This window comes from Sceloporus occidentalis, unplaced genomic scaffold (genome assembly GCF_023333645.1).
Source record: "Sceloporus occidentalis isolate IW3139 unplaced genomic scaffold, rSceOcc1.0.p SCAF_6, whole genome shotgun sequence".
In the NCBI taxonomy this organism is placed as follows: Eukaryota; Metazoa; Chordata; class Lepidosauria; order Squamata; family Phrynosomatidae; genus Sceloporus; species Sceloporus occidentalis.
The window spans coordinates 106,931,067-106,943,538 of record NW_028316986.1 but is presented as its reverse complement, the minus strand read 5'-3'; the positions used below and the strand labels follow the sequence as shown (position 1 = coordinate 106,943,538).

At 38.8% G+C, this 12,472-nt stretch overlaps 1 protein-coding gene across 3 annotated transcripts in view; it reads left to right on the top strand.

Annotated features, from left to right (window-relative positions):
* Positions 1–12,472, top strand: part of SOBP (sine oculis binding protein homolog) — a 199,767-nt gene that overhangs the window by 178,535 nt on the left and 8,760 nt on the right. The gene's annotated exons all lie outside the window — the stretch shown is intronic.

Here is a 12,472-nt window from a genome sequence, read left to right as displayed (position 1 = left end):
GTTTCGTTTTTGTCGTATAGCATTTTTGTATCTGTCTGTTTCACATTCCATCAGCAAATGTATATTCCTTTGGGTTTATGGACTATTCTGATATAACTTTGGCAGTGATAATTATGATGTTGCTTATATCCTAATTGATAGATCTTTTCTTCTGCCAGTTTTTGAGGCCAGGAGACCTAGTATATGTGGCTAGGCTATCTGGTAACAGCAGCTCAGGACCTGTGGATTTACAGTAATTATCACAATTTACATTTAGGATAACTCACAGTTACTCACATTCTACCATTTTTAATTAACTGAAATACAAAAGCAAGCTTTTTAAACACTCTTCATATTCTTTTTCAAATGTACAAATTTGAAAGTAGCAAAGGCTTTGCTTTTTATTAAAGAACACTTCCGTGAGCTATCTTTGAGTAAAAAAAACGATTTAATACATTACTTGATATTTTGGTTCTAATTGGTCTCAATATAGTGGAACCACATGTGTCACATTTCAACGTTTTCTTTACCTTTTATAAAAATGCTCCTTATTGTACCAATATCAAATGTATTTTAATGTTCTTTTGCTGAGGCACCCAGGCGCACAAAAAAATCATAAAGCAACAACAGCTGAGCCTTACTTTTTCATAATCATATCAGACGAACAACTGGCCCTTACACCTTTGTATTAGTACTGTAGTACATACTTTAAAAGGATGCTTAATATTCCAGATGTACAATTTGGATTCTGAACAAATTACCGTTCTGCTTTTACAAGAAATTGTTTCTCTGTGTTTGCAAAGCAGATGTCTGGATTTCTGATTCACTTCAGTATTTGGGTCCCTCTATGCAGAGTCACTATTATTTCCTTTAAAAAAACAATAGTCACTATCCTTTATCACAATTACACATATAGTTCAACTGCAATCCTGTTGGTGTATGGTGTTAAGAGTGGTTCATTATGCTGGCAGTTGCACCTTTTCCATGTTTGTGGAGAGAGGCAGAGATGGCAGCAGCAGCAGGAGGAAATGGCTGCCATTCTGAGCTGCCTATTTCTGGCTTCTGGTGGGTGGCATTTTTGAAGCCAAGGCACGCTGAAAGAGATGCCTTGGACAATTGCCTGTGCCACAGGACAGACAGTTATCTAAGCCACCCCTTTCAGTCTGCTTTGGCTTCAAGGAGGAATCCACCATGGAAAACAGGCATTCAAAAAAAAAAAAAGTCAGTTTAGGACCAGCAGCCATTTCCTCCTGCCTGCACTTCCACTGACTTCTTCATCCTTTCTTTACTGTTTGTTCACACCTGTTGCCTTTCATCTTGCTGCTGTTACCACTGCTTCTTCTACCTATGCTGGAAACATAACAACAGCAGTAGAGCCAACAAGATTCCAGCCTAAAACACTGTTTATAAAAAGAAAGAAATTGTATTTGTTGCAAATACCTTGCCTTCTTAAAATAGCATTTCTGTTTTATTGTGTTAACATCTGACCTACTAGCATGATGGAAACTTATTTCCTCCCAGAGGCCTCCTCATAGAATCATTGAATAATAGAATAATAGAGTTGGAAGAGACCGCAAGGACCATCCAGTCTAACCCCCTGCCATGCAGGAAATCCAAATCAAAGCATCCCCGACAGATAGCCATCCAGCCTCTGTTTAAAGACCTCCAGGGAAGGAGACTCCACTACACTCCAAGTGAGTTTATTCCACTGTCGAACAGCCCTTACTGTCAGGAAGTTCCTCCTAGTGTTGAGGTGGAATCTCTTTTCCTGTAGCTTGCATCCATTGTTCCGGGTCCTAGTCTCTGGAGCAGCAGAAAACAAGCTTGTTCCCTCCTCAGCATGACATCCCTTCAAGTATTTAAACAGGGCTATCGTATCACCTCTTAACCTTCTCTTCTCCAGGCTAAACATCCCCAGTTCCCTAAGTCATTCCTCATAGGGCATGGTTTCCAGACCCTTCTCCATTTTAGTCGCTCTCATTTGGACATGCTCCAGTTTCTCCACATCCTTTCTAAATTGTGGTGACCAGAACTGGACACAATATTCCAGGTGGAGCCTGACCAGAGCAGAATATAGTGGCACTATTACTTCCCTTGATCTAGACACTATATTTCTATTGATGCAGCCTAAAATCGCATTGGCCTTGTTAGCTGCCACATCGCACTGTTGACTCATGTTCAACTTGTGGTCTACTTGGACTCCTAGATCCCTTTCACATGTAGTCTCGTTCAGCCAGGTGTCCCCCATCCTATATCTGTGCATTTCATTTTTCCTTCCTAAGTGCAGTACCTTACATTTCTCCGTGTTGAAATTCATTTTGTTAGCTTTGGCCCAGCTTTCTAATCTATTAAGGTCATTCTGAATTTTGATCCTGTCCTCTGAAGTATTAGCTACTCCTCCTAATCTGCAAATTTGATAAATGTGCCCCCAATTCTGTCATCCAAGTCATTGATAAAGATGTTGAATAGCACTGGGCCCAGGACCCCACCCATCACTTCTCTCTAGGATGAAAAGGAGCCAATGTTGAGCACCCTTTGGGTTTGGCCAGTCAACCAATTACAAATCCATGTCACAGCCCTGTGGAACAGGTTTTCAGAGCACCCTGAGTAAGCCACCTCAGGAGATAAGTGGGTCCACAGCCCTCTTGATTTCGCGGATCAGACCTATTGGATCATGGCCATTGTTTCCAACTACTAGAAGTATAATATTTTTACTTCAGAAATGTATCCTCTAACAAATTGTCCATGCTGGATGGGTGGCTGAGCATGCTAAAGTGACATAGCTTCTCATGATGTTATTTATCAAGAGACTCAAATCCTCTCCCATGCCCTTTCATTTTTAACAATAACAATAATGAACAATAATAATGTTAGTTGGATTATAAGGGAGAAATAACATGACATAAAATAATAACCAACCTCTTGTACCTACCCAGTTTGACAAGAAAACCAAAACAGTATATACCAGGAGTTGGTTACACAGAACCTAAACCTGCAAGTGGCCACAATTCATTTTGCACCCCCTCCCAAAGCTCTGTTTTAATCTTTTTTAAAAAGTAAAATAAGAGGAGCCATGTTCCAGGAATCACAACTCTGCAGGGGCAGCCAGTGTCTTGAATGTCAAACATGTCATGAATCAACTCCCCCCATCCCAACTTTAAAGGAGTTATCCAAGGGGTTGAACCAAATTTGAGAATAGGGTTAGATACCTTCTTTAAAATATAAAACCCAGTAGATTCACTTCATCCTTGACATGGAAACAACTGGCTACCTTGGTTCTCCTATAATACAGATTATATACTCCAAAAATCTCTTTCTCATTTTTAAAAATGATAAATGACTTTCCATCTTTTTTCTGCTTTTTGGTGTTAGAGAAAAAGAAATGTCACCTGCAGAGGGTCAAGGAATCCAGGGAGTTGGTACCTAGACCTTCCAAATTTGCCCTTCCCTGCAGTACACATTTGCTATGTATAGCTTCAGTCTCTACTTTGCTCCTTTCTCAAATGTCCTCCTTTTGTCAAATGTCCTCTTCCCAGTTATTCCTGGTTTGAAGCTGGGGTAAAGGTAGTCCCTTGACATGAGTGTTTATTTGTAACAGAATGTAGGGTGTGTGTGCTCATTTCTGTTACTAAGCCAAAGAGCCGGAGTTGTCCAAGGACTACTCTGGTGGTTATGTGGTCAGCATGACTGCACCGAATACTGTTACCTTCCCACCGAAGTGGTACCTATTTATCTACTAGCATTGCATGCTTTCGAACTGCTAGGTTGGCAGAAGCTGGGACTGATGACAGGAACTCACCCCATAATGCAACACTCCGGCATTGAACTGCCAGCCTTCTGATCTTCTGGTCATCAGAATTGGAATCCTGCCCCAAGCCAATCACCAGTCCCTAGAAACAGTATGAGGTAGGCAAAAACTCTACACCCAAGCCTATAGTGGCGAGCCACTGTTTGGGTGTCCATAATATAAACTGAACAATCTATCTTACTGCAACAACATCATTTGCAATAGTATTTAATACAAGTTAAAGTAAAACAGCCCTTAGTTTTATATACCACAGTCTCCAGGCACAGTTACTCAACTGTCAGAGTTAGACATGTTGTGCCCATTCTGTATGAATGTAACCATGCTCACTGGGACCTGTAAGTATCCCTGCTGCCATGGTATACCTATGCAACCCCTGAGAGAGAAGATGGTCAGTTTCATGCCCATAAAGATGCTTCCCAGAGCAGGATAGATGGGTCTGCCCCATAATTCTATCCCATCAACTAGTTCTGTCTGGCTGAAAACTGTTTTAAATGTAACATTTTGTACTGGTTAAGGAAATCTGCTCCTTATTGACTGAGGATGGTGCTGCAGTCTTTGAGCAGACAGACAAATGTAATTAAAAATTAGTGAATTAATTAATATATATTAAAATCCAAATTACCTCCAGGTACATATCTCTGGGGCCCTCTTAATATGTATTTTAATTTGTAATCATATGATTCTATTATTCTGTTCTCAGTTCCAGGTAGAGAACAGTCACAGAATCGATAAAACATATATACATGTTGACTTAACAACTTCCATTGATTCCATGGGTCTGTTTAAGCTGGGTCTGCAAATGTATTTAGTTTGTATGATTTTTGGAGCTGTGATACATAAAGAAAGACAGACACAGATTTTTACTTTATTATTTATTATTATAGATGTATGGATGTCACTGTCCTGTAGTTCAGCAGCTGCTGAGGTTTTTTATTTAAAAAACTGAAGCAAATATATTTTGAGGCAGCTTCATTGTATTGATACTTAATATAGGCATTCTCCATATCACCAATATATTTGACATTTGAAATGAGATAACTAGTACTATAAAAGCCTTAATTTTTGAACTGACCTTCAGTGATACTGCATTCATTTAACGAAATTTGAAGATGCAGTCCACTCCTTTCTTCTGGTTAATATGCATCGTACAGCTGACCAGAAGGAGGTTATTTTAATTAAGAGGCATCTCAGCCAGTTTCTCATAATAGCACAAGAAGATGTAAGATGCTAAAGAAAATCAACCAAATCAAAACAGTGGTCCACAATACAAGAAAGAATGGTTGCTAGAAAGTTTTATATCAACAAATTATAGTTGTATTTTGCCCTTTTGAATACTGACAGTGTTTCATTGTGTGTTCGATGCATAATGAACTTATACTTTTATTATGCATCTAACATATTCCTTGGTGAGAATAAAAAGCACTGTATTTATTAAGACTGAATGAGATTCTGAAATGTAAAGCTGTATCACTGAATACCAAAGTGAGGATTATCTGTGCCATCCTGTTTCCAGTTTCTATGTATGAATATGAAAGCTGTACAGTGGATAGGAAGGGAATCAACTCATTTGAGATGTGGTGCTGGAGAAGATTTCTGCAGCTACCATGGACTACTAAAAAGACAAATAAAAAGAGCAAATTAAGCCTGAATCAAGGAAATCAACCCTAGAAGCTAAGATGATTAAACTGAGGCTGCCATACGTTGGCCATATCATGAGAAGGCGTGGCTCACTAGAAAAGACAATGAAACTTAGAAAGGGAGAAGGCATAAGGAAAAGCAGAAGATTGCATTCCAGATGGATAGATTCCGCTCTAAGTCTGCAGCACCTGAGCAGGGTGGTTGATGATGGGGCACTTGGAAGTCTTTCATTCATAGAGTTGCCATAAGTGCCATTAACTGTCATTACAAACAACATTTTTTTTCAGATAGCCAGTAACCATCTTGCACATTCAGATATTTGGTTAGTCTAATAGATGATGTACAGCTTCATGTTTATAGGAAGAATATTAAACTATGAATTTATTACGATACAGGAGTGGCCATGGTTTGGACCATGGAAGCAATATGGTATTAGATATCTCAGACCAAAAATTGCTCTCAAGTCAATCAGTGTCCCACTGTCCCCCATTCAGTGCTGATATTCTACATGATGTTTCTACCTGCTAAATTGCCTCAATAATAACTATAATTCTAAAGTTCATGAATCTACATATATAATGTCTACGTGTGTGAATACAATTATGTTGCACTGAAATTGGATAGCAGGTGCAGGAGGAGTCACCAGGTGTGTGTATAATATTGTTACTTTGAATTTGGATACTGTTATTCTAGGTTTAAAACACAAATAAAATTATTGATGATGCAAATGTAAGTTATATATCCTACATTCCAGTCCTAATCCTTAACTTTTCCCCTACACAAATCCTATACTTATATAGGGAAAGCTGCTGGTTTTGCCATCCTGCTTAAAATACCAGGAACCCTGCATCTGAACATTTCTGGTGTAGTCCACTTAAAAAATTAGGAATGTAGTATTTAATTATTTTTTACTTTATATTAACATATTTACTGAAAGATAATCAATGTCAGTTTTGATGTTCACCAATGCACAATTATAGTTTATATAAGAAAGATGCTCCGATATGTAAAAAATGTTTGTGTTTTGATTCCTTGTTATGTCATGTCAGGAGGAATCATCATTAAATTGCACTTTCTTCTATATTCATTTTCATACAATATCTGTGCTCTCTTGGGTCCTGTTTCTGTTAATTATTTATTACAAACTATGAGTGTTTGGGCAATGTAAATACACCCTTTGTAGAACCATGGAAAGTTGTAAAGGTTTTGCTTGATGACTTGTTTAACTTTACTTCTTCAGATTATTCTGTTTTATAACAAACCTGCAGAATATAGTTTGCAAAGCAACTGGGGAAATTACCATTACAAAATTACCAATAATACAAAATAATTAATGAAGTATTTCTTCCTAATGCACAAGAAGTTCATAAAAGGGCAAAAATGTTTTTGAAAAACACTAAAAAGATCACAGTAGACATCTGATAATTTATCACTGTTACAATCTGTTTATAATTTATCATCCCAACCCAAATATTGGGTTTTTTCATTTTCTTAAATCAAGATTTTTGCTGTGTATGTTTTTGTATGTGTTTGAGTGCATATTATGTGACATCAGCTAGATCTTCAATGTTCACTCAGGGTTTTTTAAAAAAAGCAATACAGCAGCCTGAATCCATTGCTAGCCTCAACTAGACTAGACCCATTAAATCAATTGAATTTATGTAAGTATTGCTCTACCAAGTTACCACTTATTCACAGGCTCTACTCTAGTTGGCACTAACAATAATTTTCTAACCAGAAAGTTTGGATTGATAAATATGGACTTTCAGATGATCCCCAAGTAGTCATGGCTGAGCATCTACCATGCATTTTTATTACTTGTTCATTCCATGAAGGCAGCTAGTTTTGGGCAGTGTTTGTTGTTGTCTATATAACTATATTCCCCCCTAAAATGCATTTGCTATAATTGTTTCCCCCCACCACCACTTTAGCATGGCTAAAGAAAATGAGCTGGTGCACATTGTCAGATCCCACAGAAATCTATGTGGCATTTAGACCTGGGCCAGCTTGGAAAATTCTAGGAATAAAAAAGAAAAAGAAAAAAGTGGGGGAACCCCTTTCTTATATTTCCAGGATAGGGAAGTGATGACTTTCAGGGTACAATCCCAAGACCTATAAATCAAGCACCTGATTAGCATTTTACAGATAGAGATTGAAAACAAATGTCGTTCAACTGTAGGATAATGGTGATTGTTGTGGCCAGTGGCAGTAAAAAGAAATGAAATGAAATAAAGGAGAAATGGCTATAATCACTAATTTAATACTCTGTGTGAGCACATGTGTGCTTGTGTGTATGCCCTCCATTCATTTTTATTTCCCTTGTCAACACACACACCAAGGTAGTGCAAAATCAAAGATTTAAGACATCATCAGGAAAATGCTCTTAGTGGGTGCTCACTCCTTACACTTCAAGAGGCAAGGCATTCAGACCATTTCCCCCCTTATACTGCGTCTAGCCTTCTTGGATGTAACAATCACAAGTGAAATTAGCTTTCCTTGTCAGTCCTGGCAAATGCTTGGCCATGCAGCACTCTGGAGTGAGTTAGTTAAGCACCAGTAATGTGGGAGCTGGACTAGTCCATCTAGGTGGACTTGATGACCCTTGAGATCATTTCCAACTCTTGATTCTATTATTCTAGTTAGGGAAACTCTGCTATGAGTGGCCCTCAAAAGTTCTTGTCTAGGAGCATTCAACCTCAATCTTCTCTTTTGGGTTCATTATGTAGATAATTTACTTGGTTTATTATGTTAATATGATGGTTTTCCATAGCATAAAATGCACTGTGTGGTACCAGCTTACTGGTGCAATCAGCCTTACAGATTTTGTAGTTTTGCTGGATTGTTAACAGTTTCCCTGACACCTCTTATTCTAATTAATCTCTTGTGTAGCAGCTTCTCTTGATACACATGTTTCAGAATGGTAGGTGTATGGGCTGCAAGCCTAAAAATTACACAGAGAATCTCCTAAATGGTCTAAAAGTGAGTTTCAGGTAATTTATTTCAGGAAGTTCAACTTTTTAAAATGTGAATTACAGAGCAAATGCTTCAGTGAATTTTGCTCATTTATAATTCTATTTTATATGTTTTCATTTCTCCCCTACTGTATTAGTAAAGGAAATGCAGTGACATAGCCAGGATTTTGGGAAGGGGGGGTCCAGACTGACACCATTATAATGGGGTTGGGCGCAGCGGTGCAAGAGCACACACCATTCATTGTATCTAACGGAAGGGGGGTCCAGAACCCATAGACTCCCCGCTTGGCTATGTCCCTGGGAAATGAGCAGATAGTTCTGTTTCTAGCATTCTGAAGACACATACAGAATTCTAGTTGTGGCAGCTGAAGTCAGAGGAATCTGTGCAATAGCTCCCACAGAGGCATATTTCCACAAGTGTAAAAGCAGTTTCTAAATGCACCATTCACTTGACACTTGACTATTGGAAACATTAACACCATAGCCCTCCTTGGGCTTGGATATTTGGCCATCAGAGTATAGACTATCAGGCTGATGTAGCTTGACATGATTCAAGCATCCCATGAAGATTTTGCATGTGCCAGCTTCACAGGAAATGATAAGGATGTTTTGTTAATAGAAGGAATATTTTGTTGGATTTAACTATATTGTTTTGTATTTGTTTTGTATTAACTCTAATGGCCTATACATCACCACTCTATTTTAACTCTACATTACCAGAAAAGGAGTTGCTAAGGTGAAGATGATTAAATTCTACACTCACCACTTAACCTCTCTATAGCTGTCTCTCTCCCCGCTGTCACCAAAGTAGAAAATTAAATGTCACAGATGATTAAACACTGGCTTAGACTCTTTCACATGCTTGCCAATAATTTATGGCCAACCATAGCAGGCGTAATATGGCCTTCCAGATGTTGTTGGATTAAAATTCCTAGAAGTCCTAGCTTCTATAGCCAATGGTAAGGAATGCTGGGAGTTGTAGTCCAACAACACTGTCTGGATGACTGCAGAAATATCACTTACTGAAGTTTAGCTAATAGTGGATGTAAAACGTTTAGTCTGGCATGTAGTGGAGAATGCACATATAAGAGTGGCCACAGTTTAGGAACTAGCACTTGCACTATCTTCAAACAGTTTCCCACAGCTACCATGAATACACCCAATGATCACAGGGATAATTATCCCTCAGCCATTGCTGTATGGTACATTCACACAAGTCTGCTTCTTTGAATTATTTAACAACAACAACAAAAAAAGATGCAATTCAACTGATTTATAGAACAGCCTTAACATTTTCCTAATAAAATGGCAATAAGCCAATGTGGTGTAGTGGTTTTGAGTGTTGGACTATGCCTCAGGGTTCAAATCCCTACTCAGCCATGGAAACCCACTGGGTGACTTTGGGCAAGATGCACTCTCTAAGCCTTAGAGGAAGGCAATGGCAAACCTCCTCTGAATAAATCTTGCCAAGAAAACCCCATGATAAGTTCACCTTAGGGTCACTATAAGTCAGGAATGATTTGAAGACACACAACAACAGCAATAAAATGCCAAATAATACACATAACTTTTTAAGCAGAATGCAAAAGAGCCAACTATAGTGTGGAACATTCCAGTGCCAGTTACCGTTTTAAACACAGTATTTAACAAATTAAATAAAGGCATGATCTTTCCTGATTCAAGGTTACAGACCTTCCACTGTTATCTAGACCTCTTTGGAACAAGCTCTATGTTATGCTCAGAGTATGTCTCAAACCCCCAAACAATTAAAAAGAAAAGAAATTAAAAATGGCTTCTACAGGCATCCATTTATGGAAAGAGAGGTCTTTAACTCTTCCCTGCTAGGCATTTTCCCCTTAAAAAGACTTTCAACCTTCTAGGGGTCCAGATACAATTAATATATAGAGAAGTATTAGCATGCTGCTTGCATGGATGAAGAAGAATTGACACTTGATTCAGAACTTATCAGTGAAAAAAATATTTCTTTCCCCACTCCTTGTGTATTTTTATTTATTCATTGAATTTATACCCCATCGTCCTCTCAAAAATGGGATTCAAGGCAGCTATTAAAAATTACAGACTCCCAATGCTGTTCTCCATAAATAATGGGTTTTAATTACATTTGAGTATATCATTTAATTTGCCCCTCAGATATGGGAAGAAGTATCAATAGATTCCTCTTTTGCAGTAGAAGAGAACCTTGATCAGGAAGTAAGGCCAGGAGGTACTGTAGTGTGAGTGCAAGGGTCTCTGTCTGCTCTTCAACACTGGAAACTGTTTGGTCATTCTTCCTCCACAAACTAACTCTTAAACTCATGCCACTTTGGAAATGCTTCAGCTAGTTTATTGGTAAAGGTAAAGGTTTCCCCTTCAACACTTGTCTAGTTAGGTCTGACTGTAGGGGGTGGTGGTCATCTTTGTTACTAAGCCAAGGGAGCCATAGTTGTCAAAGACAACTCCATGGTCATGTGGCCAGCATGTTACCTTCCCACTGAAGTGGTAACTATTTATCTACTTGCACTTTTACACACTTTTGAATTTCTAGGTTGGCAGAAGCTGGGACTAGTGATGGGAACTCACTCCATCACATGGTGCTTGGGTGTCAAACCTGCCAACCTTGCGATTGTCACAGTCAGCAACATAACCACTAAGCCACTGCATCCCTTTATTGACATTACTTTATAGTTCATAGTTTATTGACATCAATACGTTTGGCCTAGATGAAGAGGACAGTCAGTCGTTTGGGAGAAAAAGGTGTTGGCTCTTGGGCTCAAAACGTCCCTGGGGCAGCTTCAGTCTTTATGCTGCACTTTGCCCACCCCTGTGCTAAGCAAATAATTAGGGATGGGTTAAGTATCTTCTGCATGATAACTCTCTCCTGCAAATGCTCCCCGTCCTCAATTAGAATTATGAAGAAAATATGGGGTGGAAAACTGAGTGTTTTTCTCCTACTGTCTACTCTAGGTTGATTCATTAAATATTTTTGCCTCACTTGCTCTATGACTAGTTCTGTGTACCCAATTAGTGTAAGGGAGTGCAACCAGCTTAATGCCATCTGGCTGAGTTGCATGACAGGAAAGATACCTGGATTTGAGTTGCCAACACTCAGATTCACTTATCTAGTCCTAGTCCTTGCTCATTTATTTTATTTCCTATGTTTATACAGCCCATTTTTAAAAAAAAACAATTATTGACCATTCAGAGACATACTGTAGCTGTGTTAGTCTGGAAAATTAGTACGCAAAGGGATCTTGCAGCACCTTTGAGACTAACTGAAGCAGGAGCTCATGCTATCAACTTCTATCTTTCAGTAAGGCGCTGTTCAGACCAGCCTGAAAGGCAAGCTGGGAACAGAGTTGTGGTGTTGCATGAAGATGACATGCTCCAACTCCACCCTCCAGGGCACCCTGATGCCGTGCGCTGCTCTGCACAGGGTGTGGTGTCATGGTGCCCCTCTTTCATATGACACAACGCTGAAGGAGCGCTGTATAGCTTTTTTTTTTTTTTTTTTTTTGCAGCCTCAAAAGTCCAGATCAGGGCTGTTGTGTGAGGTTGCCACAGCCCCAATCCGGCTAGGAAAGGGGCAACAGGACACTGCCCCATAGGGGCTGTATGTACAGCCCTTCAGTCTCCAAGGTACTTCAGGATCCTTTAGCATAATTATTGATCTTAGTATTCCATGGCACTTTGTCAAAGTTTTCTATAGAAAGCACTCCTTTATTTTTCTCCTTTCATAACTATAGTCTTTGAAATAATTCTACACATTCTGTTCACATCAAAACAAATACCGAGGACCTGTACAGTAAATATTTCCTTAACTATCATCCCTCATGGATTCTAAATAGGATGGACTGTGACTTTTCCTCCCAAATCAAACTCAGCTTCACTTAAAACCAGTAAAAACTCTTAAGTACATTTTTATTGTTGCAATTTTGAAGCATGTGTACATAATTAAGCAGTAACTCATGGAATTTAGAACACATTTTAAATTCCAGTTGTGCATCAGAGAAAATAAGACTCAGTTGTCATGGCATCTTCCAAAATGCAAAGGTGGGAATGAATTATACTATCTCTC